At 38.3% G+C, this 9,549-nt stretch overlaps 1 protein-coding gene across 2 annotated transcripts in view; it reads right to left on the bottom strand.

Annotated features, from left to right (window-relative positions):
- TAFA3 (TAFA chemokine like family member 3) overlaps positions 1–4,381 on the bottom strand; it is a 680,526-nt gene extending 676,145 nt beyond the window's left edge. For both annotated transcript variants that reach the window (XR_010238909.1, XM_063955398.1), the window contains exon 1: positions 3,910–4,381. The gene's annotated coding sequence lies outside the window, so the exon portion shown is untranslated. The remainder of the gene's footprint in view (positions 1–3,909) is intronic.
- Between the last annotated feature and the right edge of the window lie 5,168 nt (positions 4,382–9,549).

The following is a 9,549-nucleotide window of genomic DNA, read 5'->3' on the forward strand; positions in this document are numbered from 1 at the left end:
TACTATTACTACTTCTCTATTTATAATAAAAATACTATACTAATAATAATAAAAATAATCATAATGCATATACAGGTTGAGTATCCCATATCCAAATATTCCGAAATATGGAATGTTCCGAAATACGGAATTTATTGAGTGAGACTGAGATAGTGAAACCTTTGTTTTCTGATGGCTCGATGTTCACAAACGTTGTTTAATATACAAGGTTATTAAAAATATTGGCTAAAATGACCTTCAGGATGTGTGTATAAGGTGTATATGAAATATAAATGCATTCTGTGCTTAGACTTGGGTCCTATCGCCATGATATCTCATTATGGTATGCAAGTATTCCAAAATACGGAAAAATCCAATATACAAAATACTTCTGGTCCCAAGCATTTTGGATAAGGGATACTCAACCTGTATTACTGTATATCTATTACTGTATGTGCCTTTATTTATTTAAATGTTGCCCACTGACTACCTGTGCAAACCAATGAATTTGGTATTACTGGTATTAAGAGAATTGGGTTTGTTACTGTGCAAGCCTAAACTATATTTACTTCTTCTTCAACTTCTCCTTCCTTTTCTTAGCCAGCCTCATCTTGCCTTTAACATGTGTTTGTCACACAAGACAGATGTTGGAATCCTTATTACACCTGCACTTTGCGCTATCACTTCTCAAGGTCACTCCTGCTCTCGCTTTATAATGTAGAGGCACGGCATTTCTTATTTCATCACCTGAACTGCTAGCTCTCCCCACAGCTGCTAAAGATGCAGCTCGCCCACCAGTGGCTAGCAGGGAATTCTGCCAGTGGATATTTAAAACAGGTTTACAGCTAACAGAAAAGCCACTTGATACCACATATGTCACTGAATGTCGTATTGATGTACTAACTACTAATGGCACATGATTGTAAATATAGTATGTGATCAGGTCTGCTAGGAAATCTCAGCAGTAGCCAGGTACAACATTGGAATTGTTTTTATTTGGAAACTCATAAGTATGAGTGCTTTGGTATCGGAAATAAAAGTGCCCTCCAGTAATGCTTGTTGGATTATTATTATTATTATTATTATTATTATTATTATTATTATTATTATTTTTCATTTAATTTTATTCTATTTTAATGAAATAAAAAAAGTGTTGTTGACTAGAATTCAATTTTTATCAAGTCAGTTTTCACTTCCCTTAGATTCAGCAGATGACACCAGAATGACTTTTATTCTCGAAAATCTCAATAAGAAAGCTAGAAAGTTTATGGAAACACTATATGCAAATAAGCATTGCCATAAAAGGAGCTGTTCCTTCAGCAATTAAGCTAATTTTGAACTGGGCCGGAATACGAGGGGGAGAGTTACTCAGGTGCGATAAACAGCTATGGAGAAGTGTCACTTTGTGTAATAAGGTCACACTCTTGCACAATGCATAGTTGCCAACATACATTTTTAAATAGAATCCAAAAACAATTTGCTGTTGAACCTTTCTATCCTTGCAGATTACTTGCAACACTGTCTCAGCAGACCTTGGAGCACTGCAAAACCCATCAAGCCATGTTTACTAAATCTAATTATGGTATTCTTATCTACATTTTTAAATATTCCTTTTCTATAAAAATAAACTTCTAAACCTTAAAGAATTAGAATAAATGGAAAAAAAACTAGTGTTTATGCAAAAAAGAGAATATTTATTGAGCAGTTGGACAGTATGGAACAAAAGGAACATGTGGAAGGGTCATATTTTGAAAACATGACATCCCAGGACATTTTCTTTCAACATACCATTTTCAAAGTTGAGTTTCTCTCAATTGCAGGTGCAAACACCTTAAGGCGCCTAAACAAGACTATATAGTCCCTGTTGCATGCCAATATTGTACTACAAAGTTGCAGTAGATAACAAATCCACTTAAAATGTGTTATGCTGCCAAACCTTATCAGTTACAGAGTGTACTACAAAGCTGAGTGGCTTTCTTTTACAGTACCTGATGTATTCCGATTCTGGCTGAAAATGCCCTGCAGCTATTAAGGAACTCCTCATTATCAGCCCCCGTAGGCGAGAACAGCTTAGCATTGCTTTGCTCACTTAACCATATGCACTGTGATAAAGGCAAAATCTAGTTTAGGCCAACAAAAACCTAATCAACAATTATAATAAGAAAGTCATCAATGCATTGTACTAAGACATGTTCTGGGCTAGAATTAATTTGTCATTCCCGTTTTTGTAAAGCTACAGGATTTCCACTGGCATTGTGCAAATCTTGGCCTGGCTTAAAGATAACGACAAAAGGTTCAGTCTCCTCGGGTACAGAGGCCTGTATTACACTTCTTTTACAGGATTCATAATGGGGAAGCTAAACTTAGAAACATTTCTCTAGAAATTCTTATTCAAATAAAAGGCAATGGAACTCCATATCCCATTATTTTACACATAACCAGAAAAGTTTAAAAGAGAACTCGATCATTTTTTAAATAGATAATATAATATACTGATACTTACATTTACACAAATCTTACTCTAAACAAACTTTCCCATTAGTGGGATGGAAAAAATATATATAATTAAGTACATTTAATTAACTTTACTAAAGTTTTGCTGCTGAAAAATGAAATATTTTTTCAAAATATACATTCTTGCCCCCCAAATCAAGATTTCATAAGTAATGTTTACCAGACAACCTTTTGGTTTTATGATTTACAAATATTCTTTGTTTTCTGCATCTTTAACAGCACATTATGCAAGTTTAATGTTACCCAACCATGTCACCCAACCCACAAACAGTACACACATGCCTACCTGTATGCACAAGTCCTAGTTATTATAGGTATTGTAGATGCTAACGTGTAATGATGATGATTTTGAGATACTCTTGACAATGTCAAATAGTAACCCCTCATTTTTCAGACAGGCCTATAAAACTGTAAAACAGTATCATGTATCATTTCCAAACAGATTGCAATATAAATGATTCCTACTGTTCAATAATGCTGTCATTGTTTGTATATATATATATATATATATATATATATATATATATACATATACACACACATTTTTTATTTTTATATATATATATATATATATATATATATATATATATATATATAGTACACCCACTCAGTTTTCTGTATGTGCTTGATATCTGGGTGTGCACTGTTTATACACCCTACGAAGATTTCACAGTAAGGAAAAATGAATCTGTATTTATAATAACATTTCTATACCACAAGCATTTCTTTTTAATTGGATAAGCACTTTTTCTAGACTGCGCCCATGAAAATGTGAAAAGCATTTTAATATAATACAGCAGCTAAGAGCCAGAGGCATAATACATTACTATACCGAGAATTTTACATACAATATACAGGACATCAAAGTACCTGAACTGCATACCTCATACACCGTAACATCAGGAATTCAGCTGATGTGCTTAAAAGCCACATATAAAATGCTTTGTTTGTGTTTTTTTTTTCTTGCCTAGTAATTGAAAGAAACCTCAAATACCCAATTCATTCACACAATTAACCAGATGCTTTGATTCCTGAACAAGGCGAATACAGCTGAAGCATGAAAGTAGTATTAGATGTAAGGCATAGAGGCAAACTTTATGCAGTAATCATATGCTGATTTCCCTTCTATTCACCTCTTGAAATCATTAACATGTCTGAATGATTGATGACGAGAAATAAATTGCTCTTCAGATGATTGCAAATAAAAAATGTTTTAAAAACTGAGGTGTGCAGAACGGTGCTTTGGAATTTTAATTTTTATTATTTGATTGGACTTGTGTTCCCACTATGTAATATGTGCCACCCTGACATCTGTGTTTGATTAACACAATGATTTCTATCATAAATTGAGCAGAAGTTGAAAGGTTTATTGTCAGCAGCTGCAATAAGAAAGGGGAATAAAAAGCTATAACCTACCTGTGGTCTTTCTTTAAAATCGATATCCATCAAAGATCCCAGTTACATTTCCATATTTGTGGAAGGGTGCATCTTGCTTTCCAATAGAACTCCACAAACTTAGCTTATTCTTCAAGACCAATTTTGCATCCCCTCATCCATTAGCTATCCAAAAGACAGGGACAAAAAAAAAAGGAAAGAATTAAAAAAGAATGCAGGTGTCCAAAATGGGTTCTCCACAGGAACTCCTGCTTCTACTGCTTCTGTGCTTCGCAGAAAATCAGAGTTTTCCCCTAATCCAAAGTGAAGTGCAGATAATGTCCATAGGTAAAGCAGACAGCTACCTTGCTGTACTCTAGATGTGTACTGTGTGTGTGTGTGAGCATAGGAGTTCCGGAGATGCTAATTCAGAAAATGTTGTCTGGTCCGCCTGCACTGTAATTTGAAAGAGATGCAGCCTGTGGTACCACAGAGAAATGCATTAGGCTTTGACTTCATTGGCAGCCTTAGCTTAAGCAGAATCCTCAGGGACTAGAAAGGAGGTAGGATGGAAAGTGTGCATTATGGAAGAGACACAGTGTCCCCTAGTGCCTTCTCTGTTTATAACATAGAAATCCCAGTAAATAATTGCATGGCTTAGCAAATTTGTGCTTTGGATACACAGAGGTGTGTATGTGTGTGTGTGTGTGTGTGTGTGTGTGTGTGTGTGTGTGTGTGTGTTTGTGTGTGTGTGTGTGTGTGTGTGTGTGTTTGTGTGTGTGTGTGTGTGTGTGTGTGTGTGTGTGTGTGTGTGTATAAAAAAATAATGAACCATGTTAACATATTGGAATTACTTTCATTTTGGCCAAGATTTTCACAAAGACAAAAAATGTGAAAGTAAATCTTTTAACTGGCTATGTGCATCACTGCATTATGCAATGATGGATTTGGGTACCTTTCCTCAGTTATTATGTGACTGGTCCTTTATTAACACGTGATCGAGTACCTTCTGTGTGAAATGGCTAATTGCTTTTAATAATATAAATTGTTCTAAAATATTTTTTGTTTCATCATTGTTTTACATACTGCTGCTAAGAAAGCTTTTTTTTATAAGTCCTCTTTTAACACTTTTATTGTCATTGTACATATCTATTTCAGTGTAATTTTTGTTGTTATTTTCAATGCATTGATATATCCATAAGCCAGGACCTAAATTTATACCAATGCAATTTAGCCATGTTTTGCTCATGACCCAGTTGTAAAACTAAAATGTCATGTTATCAATAAATCATTAATTTTAACACTGATATATGAATGATATCTTAGAAAAAGAGCTAGGATCCTAAGAGCTTTGCATAAAATAGTATATTTGTCTTGTAACCAGCAGTTAAATAATGAAATAGAAAGAATATGATAAAATAATCAAAAGTGAACCATTGGTTCCAAACTCAACTCAAATCATTATATTGGTTCTGGGTAGGAAAAATATTTTCAGACTCTGAGGGGTAAATTTACTAAAACTTCTACAAATGAAAAGTAGTGATGTTGCCCATAGCAACCAATCAGTTTCTGTCTTCATTTGTCTGTTGCATCCCAGAAAATTATAGACAGAATCTGATTGGTTGCTAGGGGCAACATCACTACTTTTCATTTTTAGAAGCTTTATTAAATTTACCCCTGAGTGTCATAAATGAAATTCTTGAACACCTGCTTTCTCAGGACAAAGACTTAGGGGCATATTTATTGGGTTCCATTGTTAAGACAGACAATGTCTAAGTCGACAGTCATTAAGACGACCCCCATATGGTCAACACTGACAAAAGGTCAACAGGTACAAATGGTTGACACAATTTTTTATTTTTTGCATTTTTTTACAACTTTTTCATACTTTACTATCCACATGGACTACGATTGGGAATAGTAATTTGTGCCAAGCACAGCAAGGCACCTTGCCCGCTGAACCGCGAGTGAAGTGAGCCATGCAGGGGGACGCGGTACACTAATTGGGCTTCCCTGTGCTCTGACGGTGAATATATGTCGACCTTTTGTCAGTGTCAACCTAATACATGTTGGCCATATGGAGTCGACCTATTGACTGTCGACCTAAACATTGTAGAATTTCTATATCACACCCATATTTATCAAAGTTTGGAAAGAGATAAAGTAGATAGGTAAAGTACTAACCAATCAGCTCCTAATTGAATGTAATTTTTCAAACACAGCCTGTAAAATGACAGGAGCTGATTGGTTGGTACTTTACCTAGCTCTACTTTATCTCTCATCAAACTTTGATAAATGTCCCCCATAGTTTTCTCTGCCCTGTGCCATATGTCCAGAACCTGTCTGAAACACTGATGATGAATGATCACGGCTGTTTCCTTAAAAAAACTAGTGACCTAGTGCATCTCTTTCACAGCTCCCCTTGGAGCTTATTTATGATAAAGTGATGCATACATGAAACACGCAAACATGAAACGGACCAGGCAATGAACAAAAATAAACCTTATATATATCGGTAGAGGGGTGTATTGGTGCAGTTTCTAAGTGCAAAATCAGGATCAACAGACAACTTTTCCAGTGAGTAAATGAAATAATTAAGCTTTACTGGCAGCATTCAACACAAATAAACATAAAATAACAAACACCTAGCCCCCATTCAGGGCACTAACTCACTTCTTCACCCCTGACTAACCTTGGGGCAGCTAGTCTGCAAACACAGGTCAAAGTCTCTCAATGTCTTTCCAGTCCTGTCTCTCACAGGTGTAGCTAACCTGGCCTGGCTTGGCCTCTGGCTTCTTACTTCTCAGCCTTGCTTGGCTTTCACAGCTACTCACAGTCTGACACCCTGCTTCCTTACAGAGTAAAAAAGGCTCTGGCCTGGCTTGGCTCACTGCCACCACTCCACAGAAACAGTGTCAAAGTTTAGGCAATTCCTTGCCTTCCTGTGAGTATGAATCCTGGCCACCTGGCCTGCTTGACTTTGACTGCAGCTCCTGTCTCAACAGGCAGTCTCTTCTGACTGCTGCAGTCCTACCTGGACTGTCTCGCTGTTGTCCAGCCTCACCTAGGATCTGTGCAATAGGCAGCCTCTAGGTATATTCCCACACTCATTTGCTTCTCTGTGTGCACGGATCCCTCCTGTACCACACAGAGGGCGGAATAAACTAACCTCTCCCGCAGTGTTATCTGCCTTTTTCTGTGCTCCCTGTAGTTTTCTCCTCTCACCCTCACTGGAAATCACTCACTTGTGCCGCCTCTTCACCGCTGAAGCCACTCTGAACTCTGCATTGGGCTGGATCAGCCACGCTCCCCATGTATTTCACGTACGCGCACATAATATAACACAGCACCACACCTAGCAGCAGTCTGTTGGGATGCTGTGTCATATGCGCATGCGCAAAAGACATGGGGAGCGCGGCTGATTCAGCCCAACGTAGAGTTCAGAGTGGCCGCAGCGGTAAAGAGGCGGAATAAGTGAGTAATTTCCAGTGAGTGTGAGAGGAGAAAACTACAGGGAGTGCAGAGAAAGGCAGATAATGCTACAGGATAATAGTACATCCCGCCCAGAATATGCTGCTCACCAGTGCCATCTCTGGTATAAATTAAAAGATAGATATATATAATTTTAATTCGAATGTATTTCTGTACCTAAAAGTTAAACAAATAATTTTTCCGTTCAATTGAATGGGGTCTCACAAATAGAATCTTTTCCCTGGACCAACTAATTTCTTACAACAAACATCAGGAACTATGAACAAAGGTCATATATAAATTTTCAGCAACTATGAATCTATGAATACTCTAGTAAAAAACAGGGTCGGAATCTCCAAAACTTTGATGTGTGATGAACATGTTAAAATGTTCTTAGAGCACATTTTGGTCAAGTAGTGGATAAAGATGGGGAAATCCATTTTAACATTTGGGCAAATTTCAGATATTTTCTGCTGGTGAACTCCTGATTATTTGCCAACAACTCTGAAAAAATAACTGACTGGAGAGTCAGGCCAACTGCAGTGCACAGAAAGTAAAAAATGCAATGACCAAGCATCAACACATGTCACATGTCCTTTTAGACACTCATTGCTCCTGGATGGTACTAAGAGAAAGAGTCTTGCAATGCAATTTTTATTTCACCCTGGTCTCCACAGTCTGGGAGGGTCTTTTCAGCAAGGAGCTTACTTGTTCATTTTCTCAACCATAGCAGTGCCATAATTCACGTTATGTTACATTGCAGGGCTGCCAGTACACATAATGTAACACAATACCCCAATTCACATTCTGAAATAGTGTCCCCAGGTTATATTATATCACCGTACAGAGCCCCCCAGTTCATATTATGTCACATTACAGTGTCCCCAGTACATATTATGCCCCACTCTAGTCCATTCACTTCATATTGTGCCACATTACAGTGCCAGACTTTATATTATGTAACAATATATTGCAGGCCCCAAAGCAAATGTTTGTAAGGGCCCTTATGTACCACCCAATGGTAAAAATGAATATAACACTTGTAACTGTGACAGGGAAGGTGGGCCACTTTCCAGCTCTGGGCCTCATAGAAGCTGCACTCCCTGCACCTTAGGAAGCTATGCACTTGAGAGGAGGAAAGTATGTTGCCTGTTTTTGGGGGTTTCATAGAACACTACATATGAGTCAAACAGATGTAGTTATGACTGCGTAGACCATGTTGGCAGTTTAACATGTCGACAATCATAATTTATCATGTCGACATGATAGATTCTTTACAAGCCATCCCTTGTGGTCTAGGGGTGACTTACCCACTCCTGGTGCTAGGAGCAGTGCCCGCTGTGTCACATCAGTTACATGTGGAGTATTTCTGGGGCAGACCTCTGACGGAGCTACGGTTTGGTAAGTATTTTTCCCCTGACTCTCCCTGTAGTGCCTAACCCTAGCCCCCCTCATCAGCCTAATCCTAACCTACCCCTTGTGCCTAACCTTAACCATCACATCCCTCAGCCGACATATCCCTAATGTCAACATTCTGGAAATGTCACAATTTCATATTGCAAAATCATAACTGACAAAAATTTTGTATCAACATTATGATTGTGAACACTGTGAATGCTGACCTTAATGATTGTATACCACACACACGTATACGTTTTAGCAATATGGGGGTCATTCTGACCCGTTCGCACGCTGCTGTTTTTCGCCGTGGTGCGAACAGGTCAGTTCTGCGCATTTGCGTGGCGGAGGCAATGTGCAGACGCGCCGTTGCCCAGGACATTGCTGGGCAATAACAAGAAGACCGAAGAAAGCGATCGCTGCCGCGATTGCAAGAAGATTGACAGGAGGAAGGCGTTCCGGGGCGTCAACTGACCATTTTCTGGGAGTGGTGCGACGAACGCAGGTGTCTCCAGGCATTTGGAGGGCGGATGTCTTACGTCAATTCCAGAACCTGCAATGCTTGATTAATTTCAAAGGGTAAGTAACTCTTACCCTGGTCTTGTTCTACACAAAACTTTTTTTGCATAACAGGACTGCACAAGCGATCGCAGCCTTGCTATGCAAAAAACTCCTCCCCCATAGGCGGCGTCTAGTTGATCGCACGGGCAGCAAAAAGTTGCTACATGCGATCAACTCGGAATGACCCCCCATGTGTCTTTGTGTTACCAGGTAACCAAAAATGATGATGATGATAGTACTGGTCAGATTAAT

The sequence above is a fragment of the Pseudophryne corroboree genome, chromosome 2 (genome assembly GCF_028390025.1).
Source record: "Pseudophryne corroboree isolate aPseCor3 chromosome 2, aPseCor3.hap2, whole genome shotgun sequence".
Classification (NCBI taxonomy): Eukaryota; Metazoa; Chordata; class Amphibia; order Anura; family Myobatrachidae; genus Pseudophryne; species Pseudophryne corroboree.